The sequence below is a fragment of the Tupaia chinensis genome, unplaced genomic scaffold (genome assembly GCF_000334495.1).
Source record: "Tupaia chinensis unplaced genomic scaffold, TupChi_1.0 Scaffold000119_2, whole genome shotgun sequence".
Classification (NCBI taxonomy): Eukaryota; Metazoa; Chordata; class Mammalia; order Scandentia; family Tupaiidae; genus Tupaia; species Tupaia belangeri.
In genome coordinates, this window is record NW_006159586.1 from 4,737,296 (window position 1) to 4,744,898 (window position 7,603).

At 44.3% G+C, this 7,603-nt stretch overlaps 1 pseudogene; it reads right to left on the minus strand.

Moving 5' to 3' along the window:
* Positions 1 to 6,637: 6,637 nt before the first annotated feature.
* Positions 6,638 to 7,491, minus strand: LOC106734464 (60S ribosomal protein L7-like 1; annotated as a pseudogene).
* Between the last annotated feature and the right edge of the window lie 112 nt (positions 7,492 to 7,603).

Genomic DNA, 7,603 nt, shown 5'->3' on the forward strand with positions numbered 1-7,603 from the left:
TTTTTTTTTTTGGAGAGATTTTCTCTATAGGGCGCGTGCGCTCTCCAGACAGACGGAGAGAGACATAGAGATAGAAAGCGAGAAATCACCCCCCAGGGGGGATGGTCACACCGCAGTCCCTTCTCCTCCATTCTCCTCTAGGGATCTTGGGCACGCACACACATGCACCCGGCGTGAGTTTTAAGCCACCGGGTCCGGGACGCGAACAGCGGTCGACTACGTGGGAGTCCAGCGACATAGCCATTACGCTAACTGCTGGTTCCCAGTAAAAGACATTTTTTTAAAAAATTTCCTTCAGGACCGGATGTCAGAGGAGAGAACTTGCAACACGTTTTTCTATTTTGGAGTTTTACATTTTGAATTGTGTATTTGTTCCAATGTCAAGGTATCAGACCTTGATTCTGATTACAAGTTGTACATATTTTGATTAGAAATTATGTACATTTCACCCCTCTACACACTGGAAAATAGGTTTCAAATACTGAACTCATTCCAGGGCAAGGTCTTCTCTTGACACAGTAATGAAGCAGTACTCTTCTATTCCTTACAGACTTTCTATTTGGAAACCGATTACTGAGAGACCAAGTATTTATTCGCTTATTACATTCGCCTTGCTTGCCCTGACTGTGTCATTAAGCAAACATTTATTCATTCAATAAACATTTACTAAGAGTCTTCTAAGTCTCAGGCTGTCTTTTCAGCACTAGAACACAGGCAATTTAAAGATAAATATAAGATTGAGGACAGTCTGGGATGTGGTGGTTAAGACAGCTGGATCTCACATGGCCAACTGTGCAGTTCAAGTTCTGGACTCAGCAATGGAGAAACACACCAGGTGCATATGTCTGTGTGTGCCCAAAATTGCAAAATGAGGAGAGATGGAGGAAAAGGGATTGTATGACCATGCCCCATGGGGGGTGCTTCTTCACTTTTTCACTCTTTCTTTTTCTCTCTCTCTTTCTGCAGTAAGCTCACACACTCTCTGGGAAATTTTAAAAAGAAGAAAAGATTGGGACCAGCAGTTGGTGTAATGGCTATGTCGCTGGACTCCCATATAGTCGACTGCGGTTCGAGTCCCAGACCTGGTGGCTTAGAACTCACGTCGGGCGCACGTGCATGCATGCTCAAGATCCTGAGAGGAGAATGGGGGAGAAGGGATTGCAGCATGGCCTGGGGAGTGAGCTGGTGTGGGATGGTTCACCAGCCACGGGAAGTGATTCCTTAACCACTCTGCCACCTGCTCACCTCTTCAGCACATTTTTAAATGTTTCTTTTCACTTTTACAGAAACAAAAATTGGTTTGAGACATTAACGACACTTGAATATAATCCTATAGAAGATAGGATTAGCTTGCTCGAAGGAAAAAAAAGCATTTTCTTATTTCCCAACAACTAGTTAAATGCAACAGTAGCTTAAATAAGTGGACATTTTATTTAGTACTAATTTTGTTTGTTTCAGGGAGTAAGGTAACTTTTTTATGGCAATAGCTTTCTTTTCTTTTCTTTGGAGAGATTTTTGCTATAGGGTACATGTGCTCGCCAGACAGACAGAGAGAGAGACAGAGAGACAGAAAGTGAGAAATCACCCCCCAGGGGGATGGCCACGCCGCAATTCCTTCTCCTCCATTCTCCTCTTGGGATCTTGGGCACGCACGTACATGCGCCTGGTGTGAGTTTAAGCCACCAGGTCCGGGACTTGAACTGCGGTCGACTACATGGGAGCCCAGTGACATAGTCATTACATCAACTGCTGGTCCCAGGCAATAGTTTTCTGTATGTAATATAAAAGATGATCAGTCATTAAGTAGTCTCCATAGGCACTTCTTGGCGTAACATCACTGTTGAGTGGCCTGTAAGAAGGAATTCCACTGGTGACCTTTCCCACTTGTGCAAGCCCAAACAGCAGGATCTTCTCTTCACTAATGGTGAGAATATGGCTCTATCCCTCCCTTAGGAATGCCACTCCATCAATATCAGAAATTGCAACCTACCCCACACCCCAACATACCCCATGAATCGTCAAGTATACTTGGGTGAGTTAGTTACCCTCAGCATATCTCTACTAATGACCTTCACGCTAACTACAGGTTACAAAGGGCCTCTCACCGTTATTTTAGTAACCACCTCCCTCTGGGCGTTTATGAAATTTCATCAGGAATTAACATAATGGTTAAAGCTTGAATCTGACCATTGTTGGGAGTAGGGAGTAATTATTCCTCAGCCCTGATTGTTTCCTTACACAGACTTGCTGGGTGAGGTGTTAATCTTCATGGCAGGACTTGTGGAATTTGATGATACATCCTCCAGTTCCAGTAATTTTTCTAAAATATTTTAAGCATAGCAGTTATTTCACCAGATCCCCACATGGTCGACCGTGGTTCAAGCCCCAGACCTGGTGACTTAAAACATGCCAGGCATGTGTGTGTGTATGCTCAAGATCCCAGGAGGAGAATGAAGGAGAAAGGCTTGCGGCATGGCCATTCCCCTGAGGGGTGATTTCTCACTTTCCCTCTCACTGTCTCTGTCTCTCTCCAGAGAGCACATGCACCCTAAGGCAAAAACTTCTAACAGAAAGATTGTGATTGGCAGGTGGCATGGTGGTTAAGGGCGCTGGACGCCCACATGGCCAAACGCGATTCAAGTCCTGGACCTGGCAGCTTATTTTCTCACTTTCCCTCTCTCACTCTCTCTCACTCTGTCCCTCTGTGGTCAAATTAAAATAAATAAATAAATAAAGTTAAATAAAATAATTCCTTTAAAAAAGCATTAACATATTTTAGGCAAATACATTTCAAAAACTGAATTTCCATTATCTTTCTAGAAAGATCTTAACTAAAGCTCTGTGTGACTTTTTTTTTGCCCCTTGCTCCTACCATACCCAGCCATCATGCCTCTTCTATGTAAAGTGTGTACAAAATGAGAGTGACTTGCTAGAAGTGGGGTTTTCCAAATCTGTGGTGACTCCACTACTGTAATCAAAATAGGCTTCGTCAGGCCAGCAGGTGATGTGGTGGTTGAGATGCTGGAGCCCACATGGCCGACTCTAAGGTTCAAATTGGACTCCATGACTTGAGAAACATACCAGGCATGTGTGCATGTATGCGTGCGTGTGTGTGTGTGTGTGTGCGCCCAAGGTCCTGAGAAGAGACTGGAGGAGAAGGAATCGTAGCATGGCCATCCCCCTGGTGAGTGATTTCTCACTTTCCTTCTCTTTCTTTCCATTGAGTGTGTGTGCCCTAGGCATTGTCAACTAGAAAACTTCCAAATTTGGAAGTTACAAAGCACACAAGGAACCATGACTAAAACATAGCTAGATTGTGGTCAGTGGGTAAATAAAAAGAAACACATTATTCAGTAATTAAGCTTAGGGAAAGGCTGTGTAAATGAGATAGGAGTTAGACCGCACTTACAGGTAGGATAGGACAAGGGCTCTATGTTTTTCTTTGTAATGACATCTCTGTGTTTTTCTTCTATGGTCTGGTTAATGTGCGATATACATGCCTTTTACATATTTCTAAAGAACTTATGATCAGGATGTCAGAACCAGCAGATGGTGTATGTAATGCTTATATTGCTGGACTCCCACGTAGTCGACTGTGGTTTGAACCCGAACCTAGCAGCTTGAAATTCACACTGGGTGTGCGTACATGTGTGCCCAAGATCCTGAGAGGAGAATGAAGGAGAAGACATTGTAGCATGGCCATCCCCCCGGGGGAGTGATTTCTTGCTTTCTGTCTTTGTCTCTCTGGTGAGTACAGGCATCCTGTAGCAAAACTCTCTCAAGAAAAAAAAAAAAAAAAAAGAATTTATAATCAGAATGAGTTTCACCTAGTAAGGTAAAATTGACTCACAAGACTCTTGCTGCAGGTACGCACACACGAATGCATATACACTGAGTCACACATAACATATTTCCTATTCTCTCATGGTTAAAAAAAAAAAAAAACAAGCCACTGAACCAGATGCCAATTCCTAGGAAGGCACTTATTAGCCATCTAGCAAATATTTGTTGAATGGAACTGATCTGTAAGTGAACTGTGGATTTACTCAACAAGTACTTCCCAAGACTGTGTACATAACATTGGCCATTGCAATCCCTCATTTAAAATTTGTGAAAACATAGGATGCCAGCAGGCTCTCAAGGGTTCATCAAATTCAGTAAATATTCCCTTTATTAGGAATAAATCATTCCATTTGCAGGACTGTTTCATAATCTTTAATCCACCTTAATCCCCTACCTGTTGTATAAAGTGGAGTCTGAGATTTCTAAACAGGTGTCCAGGAAAAAAAGTCTATGAAAGCATGAGGTACAATGGGCTGTCAGCAAACAGAGCCTTCGGTCCTCATGAGCTTCACAGACATAGTCTTGTCCTGGCCCAGATCCCTCCCCACATAGTAGGTTGGCGTGTGCTATGTCCTAGAACAAATGTCACAGTGCTTGGTCCCTGGTGTTCCTTTTTCAGACTGCAGATGCTGAGTACTTCTCTTTTCTATACTGTCCACCCCCAGGCCAGCAGTACTGCCACGGGAGACTTTGCACTCCTAGCGGCTGTGTCCCCGAGCTCTCAGTGGGCAGCTGTGCCCACAGTGTACAGAGCCATCACAGTTCTCTAGCGGAAGATGTGCCCTAGGACCTCGTGCTTTGCCCAGGTCTAGGCCAAGTCCACAGGTACCTGCATCGTCTGCTCTCTTGTCTTTTTTCCTACATATGGTCCATTCACCTATGGATTCCAGAGTTCTCTGCTTATCTTGGGCAAGGGGACAAGTTGGAGCAAGGGCATTGAGTGAAGAATGCAGTGTTGACTAAGACTTGCCTCTGCCCTGCTCGCACCGTGGTGGAGGGCATGATACATGACGCTCTGCAGGTAAGTGAACAACCAGGGATTGGGCAGGACTGTGAGGCCCACTGCTTCTCTCATTCTTTCTGTTTCAAAAGAGAGGGAGACCAGAGACCAGCAGATGGCATAATAGTTGCGTCTCTGGACTTCCACGTGTTTACTGAGGTTTGAGTCCCAGACCCGGTGGTTTGAAATTCACTTTGGATGTGTGTGCATGCCCAAAATCCTGGGAATAGAATGGAGGAGAAGGGATTGTGGTATGGCCATCCCACCTGTGGGGTGATTTTTCACTTTCTGTCTTCCTTTCTTTTTTTTTAATATCCCTTTTTATTTGTATAAAATTATAAATTCTTTTAATAATGATGCGAAGCAGACAAGATTTACAGGCTTGAGTGGAAACACTGATCCCATATTTAGTATAAACAGATCTGGGAGGCAAGCCTCAGGCTTCCACATCCATAACTGTTTTCCCACGACTGATACATCATTTTAAATTAATCTGATCTCACCGTACTTTACAGTGGAAGAGTAACAGCTCTGGAGCCAATCGGCCTGATTAATTATCTCATAACTTGGCACATTTTAAGAAATTGTTATCCCCCTAAATTTCATAGCCATGTTAGAGGGCCCAAGCCAAAATTGCAGCATAGATGATCTGAAGAGAACACAATGGTTAAGCTTCAAGTTTGGCCTCAGCCCGGCACATCCTCACCAACTGCTGAGATGGCAGACTGAGGCTACTAAGTCAAGAGAGCAGAGGGAAGACCCGCGTATGCGTGGACACTGAGAAGCCAGTCAGCAGACCCAGTCAGAAACCCTACTGCTGGCCTACTCTCCCACTGCCAGTAGGGCAAGAGGACTTCTGGAGTCTGGATCATGCAAGAGAAATGCTTTAAGCAAGCTGCTGGGTTTTAAGGAGACAGCTATCATCAAGGAAACCAGGAAATTCCACCCGAGGGGGGAAAATGTTGTGCACCTCCAGAGTTACAGATGGTGCAGAGGGCAACACCATTTGCCACTGTGTTCAGAGAAAACAGCAAGTAGGATTGAAGGGAAAAGCTGTCTTGGTAAGGTGTATTCTACCGGGCACAGAACCAGGAGACTAGCAAGATCAGGGCTTGGTGACTAATCCTGGTAACAGCAGGACTTCCTCAAACAGGGTACAGAGGTCCCCGAGAATGGTCTACGAAATATTCAAGCAAAATTTTGGTATGTAAGTGTCTTACTGACAAAGGGAATTTCTCAAATACTGAGGTAGAGAAAAAGATGAAGACAGTTACAGGCTAGACAAAAAAGTCCCCATATACACTCGGGCCTGTCATGTCTGAGCGCTCTCAGAACTGTCAGAAAGTTGGACATAATCTCATGGTAGAACCAACCAAGCATTTGTTTTTGTGCTTCTTTCAACTGTATTTTAAGTTCTTTCAAAACAAGGCCCTAGAAACTCCCAGTTTCAAGTCTGCCCCAGGCTTGGTCCACTCCTGCGGGAGTCTTGGGGCACCTTGTACAAGTTTGGGTTATTGATTCACCAACATTAAAGCCCAGGATAGATGTGATGAAGCAGGGTTCCCTCCCTTGTGCCATATGTTGAATTTCAGAGAAGGCAGCGGCCAACATGGAAAATGCTGGAATTTTTCTTTGCATCTGGGCTGTGATGAGGGATGCCTGTTATGAACATAAACTACTGTGTTTTCAAGACTCTTCCTTTCCAGTTTCTGAAATTGGACCAGACAATAATCTTCTCTCCAAAAAGCCAAAAGCACACACTTCCAACACACTGTGCTTTCAGATATTCTGGATCTAGTTCAGCTGGTGGATGAGTTATTGATGCGTTCACCCCGATAGCCCGGTGAGCCCATCTCCTTGAGGAAAACCACTTGGTTCTGGGTGACATGATGGGCCACCGGAAGGTGAAAAGGGCACAAAAAACATGTGCTACTTGGAAATACTTCCCTAGGAAGGCAATTTCATGAATGAGGTCGTCTAAAGAAATGGCACCAAACCTCCCTAGATGCTCCTCAATCACTGTGTCGTCAGTCAGAGGAATGGTCTGATTCTTCACTTTGGCTTGCCCACCTTTCAAGATGAGATCCCTGACAGATTTCAGATTTGGAAATCCCCAGGTCACACAATTCAATCAAGTACAGTACCAGAGTCTTCCTCATTAGGATGTTATGAGAATTGATAAAACTGAATCAATCGAACTGAATCAATAGTTAATGCACTATTTGCAGTGATTTTAGGCTCTGAGGAGTGACTTTGACAAAACCACCACTGAAAATTTTCTTCAGACACAGTCTTGCGATGGTCTTCTGCACCACTGAACTCATCCCAGCAGTTTTTTTGATGCACACAACAAAGGCCAATGAACGTTTATCGGGCATTTCCAAGGCATGAGGTTTCACTTCAAGTCGTCTGAGACGTACCATGTCACGCTTCTGTTGCCAGGAATCATTTAAGAATGATTCCAGTCGCTTAAATCTGGGCCCTTTCTCTTTCCTCTGCCCTTTTCTTGCCCAAAGTGCTTGCTTTCCTTGGGTGACTTTGAGGGCTTGATAAGCTTTTCTCTGTTTCAGGAGATTTTCTGGAAGCAAAGGGATCTTTTCCCTTTGCTCTGGCCCCACCATCTTTGCACTGCTACCGGTACTGCTCATGCACAATTCCTCACTTTCTGTCTCGCTGTCTCTTCTGCAAGTGTGCACGCCCTATAGCAAAAATCTCTCTCTGAAAAAAAAAAAAAAAAAAGAAGAGAGAGAGGGGACAACC